The sequence below is a fragment of the Balaenoptera physalus genome, assembly GCF_965194825.1.
Source record: "Balaenoptera physalus genome assembly, chromosome: 5".
NCBI classification, from domain to species: Eukaryota; Metazoa; Chordata; class Mammalia; order Artiodactyla; family Balaenopteridae; genus Balaenoptera; species Balaenoptera physalus.
This window is the reverse complement of record NC_138884.1, coordinates 67,944,030-67,967,812: the sequence shown is the minus strand read 5'-3', so window position 1 is coordinate 67,967,812 and position 23,783 is coordinate 67,944,030. Positions and strand designations below refer to the sequence as shown.

Sequence of the window (23,783 nt, the reverse complement as noted above, 5' to 3'; positions counted from 1 at the left end):
CTACTAGAGAATGGACTTGAGGATATGGGGAGGGGGTGGGTTGAGATGTGACAGGGTAAGAGAGTATCATGGACATATATACACTACCAAATGTAAAACAGATAACTAGTGGGAAGCAGCCGCATAGCACAGGGAGATCAGCTCGGTGTTTTGTGACCACCTAGAGGGGTGGGATGGGGAGGGTGGGAGGGAGGGAGATGCAAGAGGGAAGAGAAATGGGAACATATTGTATATGTATAACTGATTCACTTTGTTATAAAGCAGAAGCTAACACACTATTGTAAGGCAATTATACTTCAATAAAGATGTTTAAAAAAAAATAAAAAATAAAAAAAAAATAAAAAGTGTAGTGACCTTTGAGAAAACTTCTTACATTTTAAATAATTACAGTTATTTCATCCTTAATAACTTTTCTTACCTATCTACTCCATAACCATCCTTAACTTTAATTTTATTTAATACTTCTTAAAATAGTTCCTTCAAAACCAACAATGAATTATTTTATAGAATTTAATAATAGTTTGAACACTCAATCCTTATGACATAGATTTTAGAATCAGAAAGACTTGGTTTCAAATGCTTTCTTATAAACCGTGTACTATTCAAGTTAAGGGTGGTAATTTCATGTCCTTGAGCTTTATGTTCTTCATCTTAAAAATGGGAATAATAATAAAATCCAATTAACATGGTTGCTAAATGAATCTGTTGAGAAACAGCTTGGTGGTTGGCAGAGAAACAGCATTCAAAAAATGATTTATTACCTTTATTAAGGATGATTATTAGCAGTGCACTCAAAAGCTAGAAGGATTATTCTGGAGAGAATACTTTTTTAAACAAAACTGTTTCCTAGTCTAATGATATGGCTGGATTTTCAGAAAGCATACCAGAAGTCTTATATTATATATAACTCTGAGCAATCTTTTATCATTCCTTTTTCAAATGTAAACTAACATTGTGTTAGCTACTAAATTTTAATAATTTTAAGCAAAGCCACATAACAAAATTCATTCTTATTGCTTCTTTGTAAATTAAATTACATTTTATTATGGAAATGACAGTGTTGAACATATTTTTAAAAATCTTCTTTTAGAAATATGCAAAAAAGAAGACAACTGTTATATAATCCCCAAATGCCAAGTATTGCCATTCTGGTTTTTTGTTGTCTTTTCCTTTCTTTGCACATATTCACTTACAGATTTATACAAAGATATTAGAAATGGATTTTATGAGGTATTTGAAATAAAGATTGGAGACAGATTGAATTCCTCAAAGTCAGACAGAAAAAGCTAATGACAACAAAAGGTGGGACACTGGGTGTTTTGTGGTATCACACATACAGCAACTAAGCAGTGCATACCTAGGAAGAAAAAGTAGTCTTTTTTAGTCATCATGCTATACTCAGAGTTGTGAATTAAACAAAAAAATTGAGAAATAAGGAAGCCAGATAATACAGAAATGCAAGTGTCTTGGGATGACAAGAGGCTCAAAATCAAATGTACAGTGTTAGAATAGAAGGAAGGAGCAGTTGAAGAAAAACAAAAAAACAAAAATAACTTCAAATGTTCAATTCTACAGGACTTGGAAACAAAAAGGATGTAGGAAGAAACAGTGAGAGAGTTTGAGTCGCAATGTTGTTTATACTACCTCAGTATAAATACCCTTACTAGAATATTGCAGCAAGAATAATTTTTAGGTTTTTTAAACATATTTTCAAATCATTAAATTATAATTTTAGGTCTTATTCTCCTCACTTCCATCTTGGTAATAACTACTGCAAAGATAGTCCAGTAAATTACCCTTCTGTATACTCTCTTCTCCCCAAAATAATGATGATGATGATGATGATGATAAACAATAGTAAACAACACTTGAAGATATAAATCAAATACAACTGAAATATTCCATACTTTGAGTTACCTCATCTCAAAAAAATATAGAAAGGGGAGGGCACTGGAGGTTGGGGAGCATGCTTCTCTGGGCCAGAGAATTTATCTAGATTCATAGCCATAAATTTCATCAACATGTCAACAGCTATAGGTCCTTTAAAAAATCATGTAATGTCTTTGACTCTTGTTTGTGTCCTGTACAAAATTAAATAATAAAAACTAAAGAATATTCCAGGGAAGCATTCAATAAGATAATGTAGATAACCATTTCTACAGTGAAATATATATATATGTGTGTGTGTGTATGTATATACACACACATAAATACATATAACAATACCTAAAATAATGAGGAGAATTTTGTAAGGTTCCTATTCATTGAATTATATGACGTTTAGTTTGATAATGGTGTGTAATAACAGTCCATTATTTTTTGTTTAGTTATTTATCCACTTGTTCATCTCTTTGAGTTGAATATAAACCCCATGAGACATAGACCAATCTTGTTCACTATTTTATTTCCAGAGTCTGGGACAATGTGTTGCATCGATGGAGTATGGACAAATGAAAGAAGGATAGGAACATGGTTGTTAGATTAAAACAGCAAGATGATGGGAATCTGGATGACAGCTGTAGCGCTGAGGCTGAAAATAAGTTGAAAGACATTATTAATGGTTTGCAGTAAGATGATTAAATTAAAAAACTTGGTCATTGTTTTGACCTACTTGGTAGTCAAGTAGAAGAATGAGACAAAAATAAATGGCTTCAGTGATGTGAAAAATAGTTGAAACACTGACAGAAAAAGGAAAGATTAAAGGTAAGCAAATTGGTATGAGATAAAGATTTATTTTACATTGATTTAGGACATAGTTAAAGGGAAAGTTATGTAAGAAATTATCGAAGAATTGAGATCAGGTCAAAATTAAGAACTGAAAGAAGGAAAATATGGGTGCCAAAAAATAATAAAATGGAAGAGTGGTAGGTATGGCTATAAAGGTAAGGAAAGACCTTACCATTTAAAATCCTGCAGGGTAGTTTAAGAATTTTGGAATATCTTCTAAGAGCAACATGGAGTCCGCAGGATTTTAAGCAAAGAAATGAAAATAAAAGTTTTGTAGTTTTTGAGAGATTACTCTCAGTGCAATGATAAAGACAAGAACTGATATGGGTAGACTGGTAAGTGAATATATTTTTTTTGATATACACTGGGAATACTAGAAGAACAATCATAGCCAAGAGAGTGATTACAATTTCTCACTTTTTAAAAAAAAAAATTAATTAATTTATTTTTTGGCTGCGTTGGGTCTTTGCTGCTGTGCGCGGGCTTTCTCTAGTTGCAGCCAGCGGGGGCTACCCTTTGTTCGGGTGGGTGGGCTTGTCATTGCGGTGGCTTCTCTTTGTTGCAGAGCACAGGCTCTAGGCACGCGGGCTGCAGTAGTTGTGACTCGCGGGCTCTAGACTGCAGGCTCAGTAGTTGTGGCACACGGGCTTAGTTGCTCCGCGGCATGTGGGATCTTCCTGGACCAGGGCTCGAACCCGTGTCCGCTGCATTGGCAGGCGGATTCTTACCCACTGCACCGCCAGGGAAGTCCCTACAATTTGTCACTCTTTTAGGCACGTTTGTTTGAGGTGTTAATAAGACATTCCCGTTGAAGAATTCAGTTACGTAGTAGTCATGTAGGTTTGAAATTCAAAAGTGTGGCCTGGCTTGGAAATAAATATGTGTGGAAATTTCAGTAGAAATTAATTAAAATTAATTTCAATTAAAAATTTCAATTTCTTACTCCATTTCCTTCACCTTCATCAAAAAGGTGAAGGAAATGGAGTAAAATTTTATGTATATGTGGGTAGACAACCCAATGATTTTATATTTTAATTTTTAAAGGTAACTTCAGATACTGATGAATACAATATATTAATATCTTCATGAACAAAACAAAGAGTGATATTTTCTGTCTGGCTGGTGCTTCTGGTTTTCTTGAGATTTTTATATTATGAAAGATAGAAACCAGATTTTTAACAATACTCATTTTTCAGAAAGCATTTAAAGATGTTACATACGAGCAAAAAAGTTTAAGATATATGTCTCGTCTTTAAAAAATGGTTCCATTGTGCATAATTGGAGACTTTGTAGAGCAGTGACTTTGCACATTACTAATGCTCAGATTGTGACAACTTTTGAATATGAAGATAAATAACCACAACTGTGAGGACATTAATATGCATCAAATATTCCAACAATATACCTCGCTGAAACATGATTAATCTTAAATATACTGATGATGTTTAAAGCAGAAGCATTACTGAGATTAATCTTGTCCTATGGGAGAGTTCCATGAATGGTGCTGTGTTTATAATTTCAATTTCTGGATAACATACTGAAGATTTAGCATTTGTAATTCCACATATTTTGCTACGTTAGATACTTTATATTAATGATTCTATTTTTATAAATTTTGTAGAATAGGATTCATTTTAAAATGAAGGAAAGCATACTGCATTAAGAAATGGGATACTATCTTATACTAAATGATGACAATTTAATACGTTTTCTTTCTTGGTGGAGAAATTTTGGTAACTGGGGAAGCCACCTTGTAGACTTGGAGCTCCAAAAACCTGCAGTACCAAAATGTCTCCCCTCACATTAAACTGCCTGATGAGAAATCCTTTCTTTCTATCCGTTTATTTTTTGTAATAGTGAATTAATCATATTTTAAAATTATTCTATGTGCATAGTGAAAAAGAAAAGTTAAAGGTCTGAAAACTGCAAGAAAAAAGTCCAGTTTCTCAGAGCATAAACTATGAAAAGTTTCTTTTACATTTTATAGAAGCATATGTGCATTCATTCTTTCATTTTTAGAAAATCATGTTTATAAATATATATTACCCTGATACATGAACTACTGACTTTAAAATATGCTGGGTATCTTTATGCATCACCAAATATAAATCTATATTTCTGTCATTTTCATAGCTGTTCAGTATTCTAATAAGTAACAGAAGTTTAATTTGACATTAGTGAAGACGGTGTGACAAATGTCAGCGTAAATAAAATTGGAGAATTACATAACAGCCAGATTAAGAGGATTTTGAGGATTTACAAGACATTTTCACTGAACATACAAAACTCAATTTAGTTTCAACCCTATCATGTAATAATCCAGCACTCGACCAACATTACTTCACCATTTCTTATCATCCTCTTTTGAATGGTCAGAGCTTACAAAAAGTTTCTTTCATTCACACTTGCAGACATCATTTTTATTTTATGCCAATATGTGTATTGTGTTTGTGTGAATCTTAGGTTATTATTTTATTTATGTTATATTACTTATGTTAGCAGGTGCTCATTTATATGATTATATTTTTTTGATTTTGAGAAAAAGGTATGAACCCTCAGAAAGAATTGCATTTTGTTTCCAAAACTAACAGACCACTTCATTAGAAACAAGGTTTCCCTTATACAAGTGAACTTTCTGTTCCTGCCAGTTGAGACAGGGACATTAATGTGTTTGAGAAGATATATGCCAGGGTTTCTGAGAAAAATAAAATGAATGTCAGAATACTTTGTCAACTCAAACCATCACACACAAAAAAAGCACTACTGCTTCTACAAAATATTATTTTTGAAATACATATAAAATAAAGCAGTACAGTTACCAATGTACATCAGATTAAAAAGTGTAAGTCAATATTTAGCCAAACTCCTTAAACAGAATTTACTCTACATAACTCTTACCAGATTGACTGTCTTAATACTTGAAATGTTCTATTTAAAATAAATAAAATAATTAAAATAAATAACCACCTTGGAATATAATACATATGCTGAAATTTTTCTGACAAAAAATGCAACGGTTTCTTACTTTATCAAATTCAGTGATAATAAATTCCTGGCATTTGCCAAATTAGACTTTCTGAATTCTTGCAGAGAAGGACAATCTGCCCTCGCAAGCACAAGTGAGGTGAGACAATTAAGTTCCCATCTATTTCTTGCAATAGGTACATTTTTTTTCCTGAAAAATGACAAATTATAGTTCAATATGCCCTCACTCTAAAGGTTCATTGCTCAAAGTTCAAGCTTGGTCTAACCTTTGGGAGTCAGTGATGAAATAGGCCTTCAGAAATTTTTGCAAGTTAAGTTAAATGAATAGCCTTAGAGCTGACAGGTTATTGAAACATGTTCAAAATTTAAAGACACATTTCATAATCTCTGTTCTCTCTACTATGTCAGAGATAACTTAGTAGAGAAAAAAAGTTCTTTTTTACTGGAGAAAAACTGCACTACATAAGGTCAACATTTCTGTTAAAGGATAGGTGTATTCATTTTGACAAATATCTATAAGGTAATGATATAAGCAGATCTGCAGAACTAAAAATCAGGTATTAAACAAATGACTATTATAACTTTATGAGCCTCTATTTTCTCACCTGTAATGTAAGTCATTGTATTAGTTGATTTCTTATTTTCCTTCTACCTCTATATCATTCCTACAATTAAATCAAAACGTATAAAACGCTGTCAAACAACCACCTTTTAAAAAGCAATTTGCATGTTTTTTTAAAATTCGTAGATATTTTCTTGTCACAGATTTTCCATGAAGAAATTATTAGTAGAGTCTTGAAATGTCTTAATTTTTTGTTTCTGCAATTATTATCAAACTTTAGTTTAAATCTGAAATAACTAAAACTAGAAAATTATTGAATATATTAGAGAGGGGTGGGGGAGAGGAGGAGGGGAGAACTATATTAATGGAGGGGATGAAAATCAGTAACAAACAAATGGAACAAGAATCAGTCACTGGACATTCTCTCTCCAAGTGTATGCAGAAAACAATAAACAGTAGTTTCAATATTGTGAGTGAAAATGATTTGAAGGTAAAAGTACTCTCTCAACTGAATTATAATAAAACCGTATCGTGGTTTTCCGTGACTCTAATTGCTCTATTTGTAAAACCACTTTAATTCAGTCTTGTTTCAAAGCAATTCTTCCAAAAATCCAAGTGTGATTATGACACTCCCAACTTAAAACCATTCAATGCCTTTTCATTTCTTTTAGAATAAAAAAAACTCCTAAAAATTACCATGTCATTTATGACATAGTACCTAGTTCTCTTTTCAAGTTTTGTTACAACTAGTGTTAATTTTTTTTTCATTTTGTCAAAAGAGCTTTCCTTTGGTCTTAGCTTCTAACCTATTAAAACTCAACAATAAACATAAACCCATTTAAAATATGGGCTAATGATATTAACAGATATCTTACCAAAGAAGATATACAGATGGCAAATAATCATATGAAAAGATGCTTCACATTATATGTCATCAGGGAAATGCAAATCAAAACAACAATGAGAAATCACTACAAACCTATTACAAAGGCCAAAATCCAGAATACTGACAACACCAAATGCTAACACGGATATAGAGCAAAGAACACTCACACATTGCTGGTGGGAATGCAAAATGATACAGCCACTTTGGAACACAGTTTGGTAGTTTCTTACAAAATTAAACACACTCTTACCATACAACCCAGCAATCACATTTCTTGGTATTTAACCAAACAAGTTGAAAACATGTCCACACAAAAACCTGCACACAGATATTTCTGGCAGCTTTATTCATAACTGTCAAAACTTTGATGCAACCAAAATGTCTTTCAGTAAGTTAACAGATAAACAAACTTTAGTACATCCAAACAATGGAATGTTATACAGTGCTAAAATGAAATGAACTATCAAACCAGGAAAAGACAAACAGGAAACTTAAATGCATATTACTAAGTAAAAGAGGATAATCTGTAAAGGCTATATACTGTATGATTTCAACTATATGACATTCCAGAAAAGACCTAACTATGAAGTCAGTAAAAAGATCAGTGGTGTCCAGAGTTTAGAGGGGAAGAAGGAGTGAATAGGCAGAGCACAGAGGATTGTTATTGTAGGAAGCTTTTCTATATGCCATTAAAATGCTGGATACATGTCATTATACATTTGTGCAAACTTAATATATGTATAACATCAAGAAAAACCCTAATGTAAACTATGGACTCTGGGTGATAACAATGTGTCAATGTAGTTTCATTGATTGTAACAAATGTACCATTCTGGTGGGAGAATTTGATTAAGGGGATACCTATGCACTTGTGGGGGCAGAAGGTATTGGGAAATCTCCATATCTTTCTCTCAAATCTGCTGTGAACATAAAGCTGCTCTAAAAACTATCTAATATATAGTATACTTTACATGTTATATATATATATATATATAAAATGTATGTGTCTATATATAATGTGTGTGTTGTGTATATATTATATATTTATACATACACAACACACTACCATACACCCACTAGAAAATACAACATTTTTAAAAAGACAAAACACATACAAAGCAAGGATATGTGACTCTACCAGAACTCTCATATACTGATAAAGAGAGTAAATTGGTAAAACCATCTTGGGACACTGTTTAGCACCGTCTGTTAAAGCTGAACATATACAAACCCTATAAATCAGAATTTCCATTCCTAGTATAGAGCCTACAGAACAGGTACATATACCCTCAAATGACAGCAATATGAATGCTTGTATCAGCACAATAGAATGAAAAATATGGGTACCTAAACTGCAATATAATCACTTGCTGGAATATTGTAATGAAAATGAATGATCTACAACAACGTGCAACAATATGTATCTCACAAACATAAAGGTGAGTTAAAGCAGCAAGATAAAAAAGAGTGTACTTTATATGAGTCTATTTATGTAAAGTACAAAACAGTCAAAGTTAATATATTCCATAAGAAGTTGAGATACTGGTTCTCTTGGAGGAGGTGGCAGTCGTAACTTGAAGGATATGAGAAGGCTACTTGTGTACTGGCAATATCTCTTTCTTAATCTGATTCCTGGTTTCACACTGTTGTTCAGTCTGTGAAAAGTCACTGAGTAAGACACTTAGGTTCAGTTTTCTATAAAATTTTTAAAAGTCTTTTTGGAGAATTAAATACTAATATTAATAATATGACCCCCTTTATATATAATACATATAATTTATATATATATATTTATGACACTAACACACTGCCAGATATATATATCTATAAGGATATATCCAAATACTGTGGTTGCCCCTGAGATGTATTATAGGACGCCTTCAATTTTTTTTCTTTTACTTGGATAATATGTGAATTTGATTGTAATGTAAAAAGAACTTTAAAAATTTAATATATTGCATTTTAACTGAATATGTTGATAGAAAGATATAAAAAAAGATAATATTTCATTCAAGGCTCATCATCTTACCTGCTACACCTGCAAACTGAATTTCTTAATAGTTTCTCCCTATGCTGCTTCTCTCATAAATTCTCTCCAAATTACTGCCATTACTATTTTTCCCTTTCACATTAAAAATATGGCAAAATATAATGTAAATCTAAAACACTCAGAGTACCACCACCTAGTATAATATAATTTTCAACATGGTATATTGACTTTTGTTTGTACTCTTAACACTCTAAAGTTACAATTATAATCTACATGCCCATTAGATATCTTCTACTTTAAGTTTGTTCATGAAGTTCAAAAATTCATCTTAATGACTTCATATTATCTGAACTAGCAGATCTGCTGGAACATACTCAAACATTTCCCTGTATTGGTCATTTATGCCTGTTTACTTAGTTGCTTCTTCCTTCCTTCCTCTGTTCCTTTCTTCTTTCCTCCTCTCACTTCTTCTGTCCTTCCTTTTAACCCTTTCTTTACTTTTTCCATTGTTCCTTTCTTTTTTTCTTTTATAGGTATTAAATATCTAACTTTCGTTCTAAATACACATTTCTATAACTATTTATTTCATGAGAATAAAATGCTAGCAGTAATAGCTTAAGAGTAATCAGTCAAAACATACACACATCTATAGATATATTGATGTATTTTGGCTTTTTTATTTCATTCCAGTATTGTTTCTTACATACCATTCTATAACACAATATTTCATACTCCTCTGATCTATTTCTTTTTGGTTTTTTTCCACTGTTGATAGAAAATTAATAGACAAATGATGTTCTTTACAATTTGAGCTTAATCAGTCTTCAAACTTATTATCATCATTATTACCATATCCTCTCCTCTCACCACCACCTTTAGAACATTATACTCCAGCCTCCACTCATACTGTCGTTGACCAAGTTTTCGTAATACTCCATTCATTTTCAAATTTCCTCATTTTTTTCTGAAAATATTCCCTCTTTCAGGAATAATTTTCCTCGACTGGGTAGAATCCTCCCCGTTCTCGAACCTAGATTTAGTTTTTAAATAATGTGTGAAATATTCCTATTTTCCATCACCCAGAATAATTACCATCACCTTTCATGCTACTATATTTATATCACTCTATGATTAATTAACTTAAATGAAATTTAAAGGGTCCTTTTCACACTCTTTGGTACATAATAAATTCCCAGTGAAGACTAAGTAACAGAAACAATATATCCTTATATTATTATTAAAATTACAAATAAATACAATATTGTTATAAATTATAATATGGTACTTCCCTTCCACTAGATGTTGAGCTCATTTGGAAGCACAAATAATGCTTCCTGTATTATTACATATAAATATCTATATATTGATATATAAACACACATACTTACAGAAACACATACATATTTTTCAGATATTCTAAAATACAGGTGCTAAATTTTTATTACATCAAAATGAAATGCAAGAATTGATTCACTTCCCCTTTCCATTCTGTTGGAAACGTATTTACTCTAAGGGCTAAGTCTTAAGGAAAAATACCTCTGTAAAGTATTTCTTGAACAACATTATGATGGTACATCTCTTTTACTAATTATTAGCAATTTCAAATCAGAGAGCTTATCTATATTATCTCTGATGTCCTCATTCAAGCACAGAGTTCAGTTCATCTGAAGTTCTCAGTAAGTATAAACTGTCATATGAAACATAAAATAACAAATATCATGCATTTGAAAAAGCCACTTTTCTTAAGTTTTACCTCTCTATTATCAGACAATTTTATAAGTATGCTGTACAGTGTGCATAAATATGCAGATATGCATATATATGTATGTGTATATTTGTGTATGCTATACGTTTAATTTCAAATAGTTTGAAATGTGTTAAGAAAGCCATCGGCTTATATAATTATCTCAGATATAGATTAAATTTAGAAATGTAAACAACATGAGTACCTACTTTATACTTTATAATTTATTTAAATGTTTCATACTGTCTAGTAATGAGAAAAGAGTTATCCTTCCATGGATAATTTTTTTTTTTTTTTTTAAATGCTGCTCTCTTTGTGGGTTAAATACTCAGACCTATCTACTTTATACCCAACACACAGTTTTTCTAAATATGTATAATTTTGTCTAAGATTATAATTTATCCAAAGATTATACCCTAGATGTTTATTTTTTCCTATCAAGATTTGAAGAACAGCAAAACTTTGCTACTGATAGGTAATTTTAATAAATTATTTACCAAATCTATGATTTGTAAAGTAATTTTTCATATATAAATGATTAAGTTCCTAAGCATCCATTTATCAAATATATTCCAATACCTATATACAGATTAATTTATTTATAACTTAAATAAAGAATAACTCCCTGGTTAAGTGAGGATGTAGCTACTGAAAGACCAAAGGTAGTAAAAACAATAACAATAGTGATAAAATAGTGATAACAACACTACCCATACTGATCAATTCAGAGCTAGAAACTATGGAATCTCAGTCTGACTATGCAATCGGCATGCTCCATTACCAGTAGAAATTCCAGCATATTTCTTTCCCGACTAGCTAAGAAGACGATTCAAGAAGAATGAGTGAAAGGAAAGATACATGTCTATATTTTTTTTCTTTTAAAAAAATTTTTAGTAATTTTTCAGTATAATTAAAACTTTCTAAAATTTAGAAATAAGAAAAAAAGTGAAAACACTGTAAGTTGTACTTAACTGGCATTAATTTATGTGTTGAAAGTGTTTGCCACAGGATTTCAAACATAAGTTAGACACACACAAACACACAGATCAATCAACATACTAAATATTAGCAGGTGTTATTTTTGGAAGTGAGTATTTTGAACTGAAATTTTAAAAAAAGATTTCAATAATTAAATCTAACTAAACACAAATATATTCACTAAATAAATCATCAAGAACAGAATAGCTCTATGCTTAACAGACCCAGAGTACTACTTTCCTCATTAATATATGAGATGCGTAAGATTCTAACCTTCCAATTACCCCATTTAATTCTTGGCTTTGTAATAACTGAATTTTTGTGCCTCAATTTAGAACAGAACATCAGTTTATACCTGAAGACTTATAGTCTTCAATGTGAAAGATGTAGGGCAGGCTAGCATGCTGTAAACTAAGGCAGGGTTTCTATGTTACACTTTTGAGACAGAATTCCTTCTACTCTGAAAAATGTGATTTTCCTCTTCACTCCTTTAACTGGATAAGGCCCACCCACATTAGGGAGGATAATCTCCTTTACTTAAAGTCACTGATTAAAAAGGTTAGTAACATCTACAAAATACCTTCATGGCAACACGTAAACTAGTGTTTCAGCAAACAACTGGGCATGAAAGCCCAGCCCAGTTGACACATAAAATCAAGTGACCCAAGACAAAGATTTTGTAAGTAGGAACCACCTGTGGATGAACTTTATGACATTCACTGTTGTATTTTCTTTAGCCTTCAGGCCTAGAGGCTTATCCAGAGATTATATAAATCACTGTGAACAGAAAATAGAACTGAAAGCTTCACAACTTTTGGGTTTTCTTCTGGAATTTTCTATCATTCTGTTTTCCAAATGGATTGGAAATGTGCTGAAAATATTAAAATATTTCTTTAAATCACACTAATCTTCTTTAGATCATCAGGCCTCCTATTTTTTTTTTAATATATTTTTTGTTCTAGTTCTGTGAAAAATGCCATTGGTAGTTTGATAGGGATTGCATTGAATCTGTAGATTGCTTTGGGTAGTAGAGACATTTTCACAATGTTGATTCTTCCAATCCAAGAACATGGTATATCCCTCCATCTGTTGGTATCATCTTTAATTTCTTTCATCAGTGTCTTATAGTTTTCTGCATACAGGTCTTTTGTCTCCCTGGGTAGGTTTATTCCTAGGTATTTTATTCTTTTTGTTTCAGTGGTAAAAGGGAATGTTTCCTTAATTTCTCTTTCAGATTTTTCATCATTGGTGTATAGGAATGCAAGAGATTTCTGTGCATTAATTTTGTATCCTGCTACTCTACCAAATTCATTGATTAGCTCTAGTAGTTTTCTAGTAGCATCTTTAGGATTCTCTATGTATAGTTTCATGTCATCTGCAAACAGTGAGTTTTACTTCTTCTTTTCTGATTTGGATTCATTTTATTTCTTCTTCTGATTCCTATGGCTAAAACTTCCAAAATTATGTTGAGTAATTGTGCTGAGAGGGCAACCATGTCTTGTTCCTGATCTTAGAGGAAATGGTTTCAGTTTTTCACCATCGAGAATGATGCTGGCTGTGGGTTTGTCATATATGGCCTTTATTATGTTGAGGTTAGTTCCCTCTATGCCTACTTTCTGGAGGGTTTTTTTTATCATAAATGGGTGTTGAATTCTGTCAAAAGCTTTTTCTGCATCTACTGAGATGATCATATGGATTTTATCCTTCAATTTGTTAATATGGTGTATTACATTGATTGATTTGTGTACATTGAAGAATCCTTGCATTCCTGGGATAAATCCCACTTGATCATGGTGTATGATCCTTTTAATGTGCTGTTGGATTCTGTTTGCTAGTATTTTGTTGAGGGTTTTTGCATCTATGTTCATCAGTGTTATTGGCCTGTAGTTTTCTTTTTTGGTGACAAATTTGTGGGTTGTGGTATCAGGGTGATGGCGGCCTTGTAGAATGAACTTGGGAGTCTTCCTCCCTCCGCTATATTTTGGAAGAGTTTGAGAAGGATAGATAGGTGTTAGCTCTTCTCGAAATGTTTGAAAGAATTTGCCTGTGAAGCCATCTGTTCCTGGGCTTTTGTTTGTTGGAAAAATTTTAATCACAGTTTCAAATTCAGTGCTTGTGATTGGCCTGTTGTTATTTTCTATTTCTTCCTGGTTCAGTCTCCGAAGGTTGTGCTTTTCTAAGAATTTGTCCACTTCTTCCAGGTTGTCCATTTTATTGGCATATAGTTGCTTGTAGTAATCTCCCATGATCCTTTGTATTTCTGCAGTGTCAGTTGTTACTTCTCCTTTTTCATCTTTAATTCTGTTGATTTGAGTGTTTTCCCTTTTTTGTTGATGAGTCTGTTTAATCATTTATCAATTTTGTTTATCTTCTCAAAGAACTAGCTTTTAGTTTTACTGATCTTTGCTATCATTTTCTTCATTTCTTTTTCATTTATTTCTGATCTGATCTTTATGATTTCTTTCCGTCTGCTAATTTTGGGGTTTTTTTGTTCTCACTCGAATTGCTTTAGGTGTAAGGTTAGGTTGTTTATTTGAGATATTTCTTGTTTCTTGAGGTAGGATTGTATTGCTATAAACTTCTCTCTTAGAACGGCTTTTGCTGCATCCCATAGGTTTTGGGTCGTCGTGTTTTCATTGCCATTTGTTTCTAAGTATTTTTTGATTTCCTCTTTGATTTCTTCAGTGATCTATTGATTATTCACTAGTTTATTGTTTAGCCTCCAAGTGTTTGTATTTTTTAGGTTTTTTTTTTCCTGTAATTGATATCTAGTCTCATAGCATTTTTGCTGGAAAAGATACTTGATATGATTTCAATTTTCTTAAATTTACCAAGGCTTGATTTTTGACACAAGATATGATCTATCCTGGAGAATATTCCATGAGCACTTGAGAAAAAAGTGTATTCAGTTTTTTTTGGATGGAATGTCCTATAGATATCTAGTCCATCTAGTTTAATGTGTCATTTAAAGCTTGTGTTCCCTTCTTTATTTTCCTTTTGGATGATCTGTCCATTGGTGAAAGTGGGTTGTTAAAGTCCCCTACTGTTATTGTGTTACTGTCAATTTCCCCTTTTATAGCTGTTAGCATTTATGTACTGAGGTGCTCCTATGTTGGGTGCATAAATATTTACAATTGTTAAGTCTTCTTGGATTGATCCGTTGATCATTATGTAGTGTCCTTCTGTGTCTCTTGTAATAGCCTTTATTGTAAAGTCTATTTTGTCTGATACGAGAATGGCTACTCCAGCTTTCTTTTGATTTCCAATTGCATGAAATACTTTTTTCCATCCCTTCACCTTCAGTCTGTATGTGTCCCTAGGTCTGAAGTGGGTCTCTTGTAGACAACATATATACGTGTCTTGTTTTTATATCCACTGAGTCAGTCTATATCTTTTGGTTGGAGAATTTAATCCATCTATATTTAAGGTAATTATTGATATGTATGTTCCTATTTCCATTTTCTTAATTGTTTTGGGTTTGATTTTGTACGTCTTTTCTGTCTTTTGTGTTCCTGCCTAGAGAAGTTGCTTAAGGATTTGTTGTAAAGCTGGTTTGGCGGTGCTGAATTCTCTTAGCTTTTGCTTGTCTGTAAAGGTTTTAATTTCTCCATCGAACCTGAATGAGATCCTTGCTGGGTAGAGTAATCTTGGTTGTAGGTTTTTCCCTTCATCACTTTATATATGTTCTGCCACTCTCTTCTGGCTTGCAGAGTTCCTTCTGAGAGATCAGCTGTTAACCTTACGGGGATTCCCTTGTATGTTATTTTTGCTTTTCCCTTGCTGCTTTTAATATTTTTTCTTTGCATTTAATTTTTGATAGTTTGAATAATATGTGTCTTGGCATGTTTCTCCTTGGATTTATCCTGTATGGGACTCTCTGCACTTCCTGAACTTGACTATTTCCTTTCCCATATTAGGGAAGTTTTCAACTATAATCTCTTCAAATATTTTCTCAGTCCCTTTCTTTTTCTCTTCTTCTTCTGGGACCCCTATAATTCGAATGTTGGTTCATTTAATATTGTCCCAGAGGTCTCTGAGACTGTCCTCAAGTCTTTTCATTCTTTTTTCTGTATTCTGCTCTGTGGTAGTTATTTCCACTATTTTATCTTCCAGGTCACTTATCCATTCTTCTGCCTCAGTCATTCTGCTATTGATTCCTTCTAGAAAATTTTTAATTTCATTTATTGTGTTGTTCATTATTGTTTGTTTGCTCTTTAGTTCTTCTAGGTCCTTGTTAAATGTTCCTGTATTTTCTCCATTCTATTTCCAAGATTTTGGATCTTTACTATCATTACTCTGAATTCTTTTTCAGGTAGACTACCTATTTCCTCTTCATTTGTTTGATCTGGTGGATTTTTACTTTGCTCTTTCATCTGCTGCAGATTTCTCTTTCTTCTCATTTTGCTTAACTTACTGTGTTTGGGGGTCTCCTTTTCACAGGCTGCAGGTTCGTAGTTCCCGTTGTTTTTGGTGTCTGCCCCCAGTGGGTAAGGTTGGTTCAGTGGGTTGTGCAGGCTTCCTGGTAGAGGGGTCTGGTGCCTGTGTTCTCATGGATAAGGCTGGATCTTGCCTCTCTGGTGGGCAGGACCGTGTTGGTGGTGTGTTTTGGGGTGTCTGTGAAATTATTATGATTTTAGGCAGCCCCTCTGCTAATGGGTGGGGCTGTGTTCCAGTCTTGCAAGTTATTTGGCATGGGGTGTCCAGCACTGGAGCTTGCTGGTCGTTGAGTGGAGCTGGGTCTTAGCGTTTAGGTGGAGATCTCTGGGAGTGCTCTTGCCGATTGATATTATGTGGGGTCAGGAGGTCTCTGGTGGTCCAATGTCCTGAACTCAGCTCTCCCACCTCAGAGGCACAGGCCTGACACCCGGCCGGAGCACCAAGACCCTGTCAGCCATATGGCTTTTGGGAAGTCTGAGATCTTCTGCCAGCATTCAGTAGGGGTTCTGTAGGAGTTGTTCCACATGTAGATGTATTTTTGATGTATGTGTGGGGAGGAAGGTGATGTCCACGTCTTACTCCTCCACATTCTTGAAGGTCCTCCTCAAGATATTTTAGACATGCCCATCTTTTGGGGCCACCAATGTAGGTGAAAGTAAAGGTGGAGTCTGAGTACCTGAAATCTGAAATGAAAAGTCTTGTAAAAGCTACCCCTGGAGTGGATTTTTAACCCTGGTCATGGCTCAGGCCCCCTATTTGATCGAGCCAAAGGGAACCCTGGTGAGGCAGGAGGCGAGGGCTGGAGAGCCCTGAGTCTGCTCTCTGAGTGGTGTGGGAGGGGATGCTGTGCACCCCGAGCTAGGTGCCACAGGCCTACTTTAATATTCACTTCCTTTGCAAACATATTTCCTCTTTCTGAATATTTTCTAAAGTTGTCGAATATAGGAAATAAAAATCCAGGACTCCAGGCTAATTTGAATTTGTGATAAACAGCAGATAATTTTTTAGTGTAAGTATATCCCAAATAGTGCATATGACATTTGTACTATAAAAATCTATTTGTTATCAGAAATTCAAATTTAACTGGGTGTCCTACATTTTATTTGACAACCCTACCTTGTCATCTCAGTCTTCAAATGTAGACCCTATGCTGGTGTGACACATTACTTGCTCCTCCAAAAAGCATCATCTGCTTCTCCCACCTGACTAGAATGAATGCATTCACATCATTTTGTCCCACGGAAGTTTGTTCATGCTTCTATAGTTGTGTTTAATATCATGATATCTGATTATATTTGTGAGCTGCTTACAAGCAGAGATAATGTCCTATTCATCTTTGTACCCAAAGCACATACAAAACACCTTTACCTTAAAGAGCAATCAGTTAATCTTTGTTCACTAGCTTAATATTTTGTTTGTTCCTCTTTTTGACTTAGGATTAGCCTTCGAAAGAATGAGCACAAAAATAGTAACTAATATTTCCTGAGTGTTTTCTATGTTCCAAGCATTATTCCACGTACTGTTTCTGCTGTATTGGGATATATGAGTTGTAGCAAAACCTCAGATTCTGCAAAATCATGCACTGAATATAAGGTGAAGATCAGAGAACTCAAATTATATGCAATTTTGTAATCAGAGAACCAACAATAACAGTAATGACCCTAATAGTTATACTAGGGCATAAGAAAGGTTACATTCTTAGTAACAAAATACTAGGGTAAATATAGTAGTTCATATTAAAATGAATAAAATGGAGGAGAGACTTGATATAAAGAGAAAAAAGAAGTGTTGTTGTTGTTTAGTTATGAAGGTATGAGAAAAGTAATACAAATCTCTTGGAACTATGAGATAAGCATATCCAGAAAAGAGTGTGCTATCAAACTGAGCAACAGAGAAAAGCATAGGATGACTGGGCATCATATACAATACTGTATTGTGTTATGACTTGCTGTTTCATGCTGTCTATTTCACTTTGAGTATAGCTGGAGAAACAAAAATAAATTTTAAAATGTTGGTAAAAATTTAATATGGACCAACACAAATTCTTATATCTGTTCTTTGTTATATCTGAAATATGTTATCTTAACATCATCTTTTTTGCCAATTGCATATAAGCTATTTTACATTACAGAAACCCATTAAGGTGCTATATTTCATGAGTTAATTTTTTTTTAAAAGTCTATGAACTTAATAACTAGTTTTTATTATCATTTTACAGAGAAAAATACCTGGGGAGAAAAAGTTTTATAACAGGTCCATGGAACACAACTAGTGAAATTGGAGCCAAGGTTCCAATCTACACCACTGGAGCACATAATCATCACTCTTAACTATGAAGATGTGTTTGCATTTTCGAATAGTTGCCTTTCTATTGAGTTGTAAACATTGATGTTGATCTTTTAAAATTACACAATTCATAGGCCTGGAAATATCAAGAAGTTGCTACTTTATGTTTTCTGCTATATACAGAACACAAGAACATATGAAATTCAACATGTCACTTCCATCTTTGTTTCTAAGGTCACTTTTTGAATTACAGCATTTTAATATCAAATGCTAATAATAGTTATATGACACTCCAACCTCATTTATCAAATTTCCATTCTCTGAGATATGCCCTCAGATCTATGGAGATAAGCCCTTGACAGACATGTGTAAATTTTATAAACTTTTCTTCCCTGCCTTGAGCAAAATGGGCCATAGCTGGATACATTATTCAAGTGAAATAGACATAATCTCTCTTTCCCTGAAATTCAGAATTTCAATCCATGGTTTTCACCACTCTTTGATATGACTAGCATTATGTTATATAAATTTAGGAAAAGTGGGGCAATCATACCCTATCATATAAATTTTAAAAAGCAGAAAAATCAGTCTGCAATATTCAAGAAGGAGGAGGTATATTTTCACAGCAATGAGGGATATGAGACAATGCAATTGTATTTTCTCACATATTGATGATTTACTACTTCCTGGTCCATTCCTATATTTAGCTAATCGTTTGCTCTTAATTTATAAAAACCACCATACATAATTAGGAAAACATATTTATGTACCAAAAATGTTTTACATTTTACAAAGTACAAAAATTTTATATATAAAAGAATACAGAAAAATAATTTAAATATTTTCTTTCAAATGTACACGTTATTACTTTGGTAAAGGTAATTTTTTTTTTTTTTTTTTTTTTTTTTTTTTTTTTTTTTTTAACATCTTTATTGAAGTATAATTGCCTTACAATGGTGTGTTAGCTTCTGCTTTATAACAAAGTGAATCAGTTATACATATACAATATGTTCCCATTTCTCTTCCCTCTTGCATCTCCCTCCCTCCCACCCTCCCCATCCCATCCCTCTAGATGGTCACAAAGCACCGAGCTGATCTCCCTGTGCTATGCGGCTGCTTCCTACTAGTTATCTATTTTACATTTGGTAGTGTATATATGTCCATGACACTCTCTTACCCTGTCACATCTCACCCCACCCCCTCCCCATATCCTCAAGTCCATTCTCTAGTAGGTCTGTGTCTTTATTCCCGTCTTGCCACTAGGTTCTTCATGGCCTTTTTTTTTTTTTTTTTTTTCCCCTTAGATTCCGTATATATGTGTTAGCATACTGTATTTGTTTTTCTCTTTCTGACTTACTTCACTCTGTATGACAGACTCTAACTCCATCCACCTCATTACAAATACCTCCATTTCATTTCTTTTTATGGCTGAGTAATATTCCATTGTATATATGTGCCACATCTTCTTTATCCATTCATCTGTCGATGGACATTTAGATTGCTTCCATGTCCTGGCTATTGTAAATAGAGCTGCAATGAACATTTTGGTACATGACTCTTTTTGACCTATGGTTTTCTCAGGGTATATGCCCAGTAGTGGGATTGCTGGGTCGTATGGTAGTTCTATTTGTAGTTTTTTAAGGAACCTCCATACTGTTCTCCATAGTGGCTGTATCAATTTACATTCCCACCAACAGTGCAAGAGTGTTCCCTTTCCTCCACACCCTCTCCAGCATTTATTGTTTCTAGATTTTTTGATGATGGCCATTCTGACCGGTGTGAGATGATATCTCATTGTAGTTTTGATTTGCATTTCTCTAATGATTAATGATGTTGAGCATTCTTTCATGTGTCTGTAGGCCATCTGTATATCTTCTTTGGAGAAATGTCTATTTAGGTCTTCGGCCCATTTTTGGATTGGGTTGTTCGTTTTTTTGTTATTGAGCTGCATGAGCTGCTTGTAAATCTTGGAGATTAATCCTTTGTCAGTTGCTTCATTTGCAAATATTTTCTCCCATTCTGATGGTTGTCTTTTGGTCTTGTTTATGGTTTCCTTTGCTGTGCAAAAGCTTTTAAGTTTCATTAGGTCCCATTTGTTTATTTGTGTTCTTATTTCCATTTCTCTGGGAGCTGGGTCAAAAAGAATCTTGCTGTGATGTATGTCATAGAGTGTTCTGCCTATGTTTTCCTCTAAGAGTTTGATAGTGTCTGCCCTTACACTTAGGTCTTTAATCCATTTTGAGTTTATTTTTGTGCATGGTGTCAGGGAGTGTTCTATTTTCATACTTTTACATGTACCTGTCCAATTTTCCCAGCACCACTTATTGAAGAGGCTGTCTTTTCTCCACTGTATATGCTTGCCTCCTTTATCAAAAATAAGGTGCCCATATGTGTGTGGGTTTATCTCTGGGCTTTCTATCCTGTTCCATTGATCTATATTTCTGTTTTTGTGCCAGTACCAAACTGTCTTGATTACTGAAGCTTTGTAATATAGTCTGAAGTCAGGGAGCCTGATTCCCCCAGCTCCATTTTTCGTTCTCAAGATTGCTTTGGCTATTCGGGGTCTTTTGTGTTTCCATACAAATTGTGAAATTTTTTGTTCTAGTTCTGTGAAAAATTCCAGTGGTAGTTTGATAGGGATTGCATTGAATCTGTAGATTGCTTTGGGTAGTAGAGTCATTTTCACAATGTTGATTCTTCCAATCCAGGAACATGGTATATCTCTCCATCTATTTGTATCATCTTTGATTTCTTTCATTAGTGTCTTATAATTTTCTGCATACAGGTCTTTTGTCTCCTTAGGTAGGTTTATTCCTAGATATTTTATTCTTTTTGTTGCAATGGTAAATGGGAGTGTTTTCTTAATTTCACTTTCAGATTTTTCGTCATTAGTGTATAGAAATGCAAGAGATTTCTGTGCATTAATTTTGTATCCTGCTACTTTACCAAATTCATTGATTAGCTCTAGGAGTTTTCTGGTAGCATCTTTAGGATTCTCTATGTATAGTATCATGTCATCTGCAAATAGTGACAGCTTTACTTCTTCTTTTCCGATTTGGATTCCTTTTATTTCTTTGTCTTCTCTGATTGCTGTGGCTAACACTTCCAAAACTATGTTGAATAATAGTGGTGAGAGTGGGCAACCTTGTCTTGTTCCTGATCTTAGTGGAAATGGTTTCAGTTTTTCACCATTGAGGACAATGTTGGCTGTGGGTTTGTCATATATGGCCTTTATTATGTTGAGGAAAGTTCCCTCTATGCCTACTTTCTGCAGGGCTTTTATCATAAATGGGTGTTGAATTTTGTCGAAAGCTTTCTCTGCATCTATTGAGATGATCATATGGTTTTTCTCCTTCAGTTTGTTAATATGATGTATCACATTGATTGATTTGCGTATATTGAAGAATCCTTGCATTCCTGGGATAAACCCCACTTGATCATGGTGTATGATCCTTTTAATGTGCTGTTGGATTCTGTTTGCTAGTATTTTGTTGAGGATTTTTGCATCTATGTTCATCAGTGATATTGGCCTGTAGTTTTCTTTCTTTGTGACATCTTTGTCTGGTTTTGGTATCAGGGTGATGGTGGCCTCGTAGAATGAGTTTGGGAGTGTTCCTCCCTCTGCAATATTTTGGAAGAGTTTGAGAAGGATAGGTGTTAGCTCTTCTCTAAATGTTTGATAGAATTCACCTGTGAAGCCATCTGGTCCTGGGCTTTTGTTTGTTGGAAGGTTTTTAATCACAGTTTCAATTTCAGTGCTTGTGATTGGTCTGTTCATATTTTCTATTTCTTCCTGGTTCAGTCTCGGCAGTTTGTGCCTTTCTAAGAATCTGTCCATTTCTTCCAGGTTGTCCATTTTATTGGCATAGAGTTGCTTGTAGTAATCTCTCATGATCTTTTGTATTTCTGCAGTGTCAGTGGTTACTTCTCCTTTTTCATTTCTAATTCTATTGATCTGAGTCTTCTCCCTTTTTCTCTTGATGAGTCTGGCTAATGGTTTATCAATTTTGTTTATCTTCTCAAAGAACCAGCTTTTAGTTTCATTGATTTTTGCTATTGTTTCCTTCATTTCTTTTTCATTTATTTCTGACCTGATCTTTATAATTTCTTTCCTTCTACTGGCTTTGGGGTTTTTTTGTTCTTCTTTCTCTAATTGCTTTAGGTGCAAGGTTAGGTTGTTTATTCGAGATGTTTCCTGTTTCTTGAGGTAGGCTTGTATTGCTATAAACTTCCCTCTTAGCACTGCTTTTGCTGCGTCCCATAGGTTTTGGGTCGTCGTATCTCCATTGTCATTTGTTTCTAGGTATTTTTTGATTTCCCCTTTGATTTCTTCAGTGATCACTTCGTTATTAAGTAATGTATTGTGTAGCCTCCATGTGTTTGTATTTTTTACAGGTCTTTTCCTGTAATTGATATCTAGTCTCATAGCGTTGTGGTCAGAAAAGATACTTGATACTATTTCAATTTTCTTAAATTTACCAAGGCTTGATTTGTGACCCAAGATATGATCTATCCTGGAGAATGTTCCATGAGCACTTGAGAAAAATGTGTATTCTGTTGTTTTTGGATGGAATGTCCTATAAATATCAATTAAGTCTATCTTGTTTAATGTATCATTTAAAGCTTGTGTTTCCTTATTTATTTTCATTTTGGATGATCTGTCCATTGGTGAGAGTGGGGTGTTAAAGTCCCCTACTATGATTGTGTTGCTGTCGATGTCCCCTTTTATGGCTGTTAGTATTTGCCTTATGTATTGAGGTGCTCCTATGTTGGGTGCATAAATATTTACAATTGTTATACCTTCCTCTTGTATCGATCCCTTGATCATTATATAGTGTCCTTCTTTGTCTCTTGTAATAGTCTTTATTTTAAAGTCTATTTTGTCTGATATGAGAATTGCTACTCCAGCTTTCTTTTGATTTCCATTTGCATGGAATATCTTTTTCCATCCCCTCACTTTCAGTCTATATGTGTCTCTAGGTCTGAAGTGGGTCTCTTGTAGACAGCATATATATGGGTCTTGTTTTTGTATCCATTCAGCCAGCCTGGTAAAGGTAATTTTTAAATAATAAAATATAATTTTATAATACTTCACTTGGTAAACGTTGTTTCAGTGCCATAAAAGATTATTTTGTTTGAAGATAAATTATGTGACTTTAGTAGCTCTTCTTTGATACATTAAATTAAA

At 33.6% G+C, this 23,783-nt stretch overlaps 1 long non-coding RNA gene across 1 annotated transcript in view; it reads right to left on the bottom strand.

The window, feature by feature from the left end:
- Nucleotides 1-200: 200 nt before the first annotated feature.
- LOC309661921 overlaps nucleotides 201-23,783 on the bottom strand; it is an 859,734-nt gene continuing 836,151 nt past the window's right edge. The window contains exon 2 of the long non-coding RNA XR_014264372.1: nucleotides 201-13,226. This is a non-coding gene — a long non-coding RNA (uncharacterized lncRNA). The remainder of the gene's footprint in view (nucleotides 13,227-23,783) is intronic.